At 32.9% G+C, this 4,077-nt stretch overlaps 1 protein-coding gene across 4 annotated transcripts in view; it reads right to left on the reverse strand.

Annotated features, from left to right (window-relative positions):
• SLC9A7 (solute carrier family 9 member A7) overlaps positions 1-4,077 on the reverse strand; it is a 146,030-nt gene that overhangs the window by 119,767 nt on the left and 22,186 nt on the right. The window lies entirely within an intron of this gene.

Below are 4,077 nucleotides of genomic sequence, written 5' to 3' on the forward strand. Positions count from 1 at the left end.
TGTTTTAAACTAATGCAGTGGTTCTCAGCCAGGAGCACTTTTGGCCCCCATGTGACATTTGGCAATAGGTAGAGAGATTTTTGATTATAACAACTACATGGCTACCACTGACATATAATGGATAAAGGCCAGTGATGCTACTAAATACCCTACAAGGCACAGGATAGCCCCCACAACAAATAATTATTGAGTCCAAGATTTTAATGGTACCAAGGTCAAGAAAACTTTATCTAAAGTATGTCTTTTAGACAGCATATCTAAGGATTTTTCTCCTAGTGTGACAATTTCTGACTTTTGATTGCAGTGTTTAGTCCAGTCACCTTTAATGGTTGGATTTATGACTGCCATATTTGCTATTTATTTTCCATATGTTTCATGTAATTTTGGTTCTTTACGTTTTCACTGCCTCCTGTCTATGAACATACATACTCACACACTCTCTCTCTCTTCCCCCATCACTATATATAAATCCAACCGTTAAATGTGACTGGACTAAAATTATACACTATTTTGATAGATAGATAGATAGATAGATAGATAGATAGATAGATAGATAGATAGATGATAGAGTATAATTTTTAATTCTTGAGTTTTTTTTCACTATATTCTTGAGTTTTAATTTTCACAGCTGTTATTCTAGGGAGTAGTCATCTTCATCACAATCCACTGCACTGTGATGCTAATTTGATTTCAGCAAAATATTGAAACTTTCTTTGATTCTACCTCCATTCCCACATACCCGCTACATGCCAGTATCTTAAAATATGTCATCTGTATATGCTAGAAACCCAACAATACTGCATTATTTAATTCAATTTTATTTTTAAAAGTTTAGCAATCAAAAAGGAAGTATATATTTATAGTTTTGTTTATAGTTACCCATATTTACATTTTTCATTAGTCTTTATTTCCTTATGTAGATTTGAGTTACTATCTGGTGTCTTTTCTTTTTAGCCTAAAAGACTTCCTTTAGTATTTCTTGTAAGGCATATTAGATAGAAACAATTTTTTCAGTTTTTATTTTTCTGGGAATATCGTTATTTCATCTTCATTTTTAAGAAAAAAAAGTCCTTGAGTTATAATATATAGTCCATAATCCACCCAATATATGTGTACGATTCAGTATTTTTCAATAAATTTACTAAGTTATGCAACCATCACCACCGTCACCTTAATGAGTTCCCCAGTACCTACTTACAGTTAATATGTGTTTCCACCCCAACCCCAGGCAACCACTAAACTACTTTCTATTTCTACACATATGCCTTTTCTAAACATTTCATATAAATGGAATCATATAGTTGGTGATCTTTTGTGCATGGCTTCTTTCATTTAGCATAATGTTTTTGAGGTTTATCTATGTTTTAGCATGAATCGGTACTGCATTTCTTTTTTTTTTTTTTTTTTTGGTTGGGACTTTTATTTTTATTTTTATTTTTTTATTTATTTTTTTTTGGTGACATTGGTTAACGAAGTTTCAAGTGTACAATTTAACAGTAAGGCATATATATATTTACATTGTGTGTTCACCTCACATATTAGATTTCTTTCTGTCACTACATATATGACCCCTTTTACTCTATCTACCTCCCTCCTCCTCCCTCCCCCTGCTACCCTCTGGTAATTCCTAGTCTATTGTTCATGTCCATAAGTCTCTGTTTCTTTGTCCTGTTCATTTGTTGCTTTTAGGTTTACATCTCACATATAAGTGATATCATGTGGTTTTCAACTTTTTCTATCTGGCTTATTTAGCTTAGCATGATTATCTCGAGGTCCATCCATGTTGTCGCAAACAACAGCATGCTTTTTAATCACCGAATAGTATAGACAATCCTGCATGGTAGTGGGAACTGTAAAAATGACTGTGCAAGCTGAAAGTATGAAAAGCAATCTTAATAATCAATAGAAAAAATATAATTGCTCCATGACCTTTAAAAAACTTTGTCGAAACATTACTCTTACTCATCACTATAAATGTAAAGGGAAATGAAAAGATAGTAAAACTAATTTAGTTAGTTTTAGTACACTGTAATTCAAAACATTGGAAATATTGAGAATTAAAGTTTTTTATTTCTTTGTAAAAAGCTTATTAAGAGTAGTTTGAACAGCACTTGCTTTCTTTTTCTTATTGTGTAACTTACAATACAGAACAAGCATTTTTCTATGCTTTGGCAAACTGTCACATTCCATTCCAGGTTAGGATCACATTCCACATTATATTCTTAGCACTTTCAAGATATTTCAAGGTGTTTCTTGAAATATCTCAAAGAGTTCCTTCGATCTGAAGGGGGTTTTTTGGTTTGTTTTTTGTTTTTTGTTTTGTTTGTTTTCTTTCTTTCTTTCTTTTCTTTTTTTTTTTTTTTTTTTTTTTTGGTCTGGCATAACATCCTCTGGGGTATCTTCATTCTTTTAATCACAACCACTTTGCTCATTTAAATCAATAAGTTCCTCTTCACTAAGTTCTCCTAGCTGTATATCTAGGAGTTTTTCAAATGGCAACAGTGTCAACATTTTTGCTTCAGCTATTTCTTATATAATTCCATATATGCTCGATACAAATTTCTCTTCCAGTGTTATCATTTTTCATTTCTTTGCTGCACTTTTCATCTTTACTTGCCAATTTTCTCTTCCAGTTATCCATTTTTGTAAAATATCACATGGGTTTATCACTGGACTACAAGAAGACAACACAACTACATTCCTTGCTGTCTGTGCATACACTGAATAACAGACAGACAGTAACCTACAACAAACAGGTTTTGAAAGAAATAACATGATTGGTCTTTGATCTTGATATGTATTTGTTATTTATGGAGTGATTTCTGGAACAAAGAGCTAGTAGTAAAGATGGTACTTTGTACGATTACTCACAGGGTACCAGAAATTTGAACCATGTTGTTAGGAGACTAGTGTTATTCAACAAAACCATGTTAACGGAAATTAGTACATATATGAGTAATGCAAAGTGAGGACTACCGATATTTCTTTTTTTTTTTCATTTTTTTATTTTTTTAACATTTTATTTCTTTTCTCCCTCCCCCATTCCCTCTGGTAACCACTAGTCCATTGTCCATGTCCCTGAATCTCTGTTTGTTTGTCCTGTTCATTTGTTGCTTTTAAGTTTACATCCCACATAAGTGATATCATGTGATTTTCAGCCTTTTCTGTCTGGCTTATTTCACTTAGCATGATTATTTCAAAGGCCATCCATTTTGTTGTAAATGGCAGTATTTCATCCCTTCTCATGGCTGAAAAATATTCCACTGTATATATGTACCACAGCTTCTTTAGCCAATCATCTATCATAGGATACTTCTGTTGGTTCCATGTTCTGGCCACTGTGAATACTGCTGCTATAAATACCAATGTGCAAATATATTTTGGATATGACTTTTCAAGTCTTTGGTGTAAATTACCCAATAGAGGGATTGCTGGATCACATGGTAGATCAATTCTTAGTTTTTGGAGGAACCCCCATACTGTTTTCCATAGTGGCTGTACCAATTTGCAGTCACATCAGCAGTGTAGGAAGGTTCCTATTTCTTCACATCCTCTCCAACATTTGTTATTAGTTGTCCTGTTGATTACAGCCATTCTAACAGGTGAGAGATGATATCTCATTGTGGTTTTGATTTGCATTTCTCTAACAGCTAGCAATGTTGAGAATCTTTTCATAAATTTGTTGACCATTTGTATGTCCTCTAGGGAGAAGTGTCTGTTCAGGTACACTGTCCACGTTTTGATTCGATCGTTTGTTTTCTTGTTATTGAGTCATGAGTTCTTTGCATATTTTGGATATTAGGCCCTTATCGGAGTCATTGCTTGCAAATATATTTTGCAATTCGGATGGTTGTCTATTTACCTTGTTGATTCCTTTTGTTGAACAGAAGCTTTTTACTTTGATGTAGTCCCATTCATTTATTTTTTCTTTTACTTCCTTTGCCTTTGAGGTCAAATTCATAAAATCTTCTTTAAGTCCAAGGTTCTTGAGTTTCGTTCCTATGTTTTCTTCTATGCATTTTATTGTTTTAGGTCTTATATTCAGGTCCTTAATCCATTTTGAGTTAATTTTGGTAT

This window comes from Pteropus alecto, unplaced genomic scaffold (genome assembly GCF_000325575.1).
Source record: "Pteropus alecto unplaced genomic scaffold, ASM32557v1 scaffold392, whole genome shotgun sequence".
Classification (NCBI taxonomy): domain Eukaryota; kingdom Metazoa; phylum Chordata; class Mammalia; order Chiroptera; family Pteropodidae; genus Pteropus; species Pteropus alecto.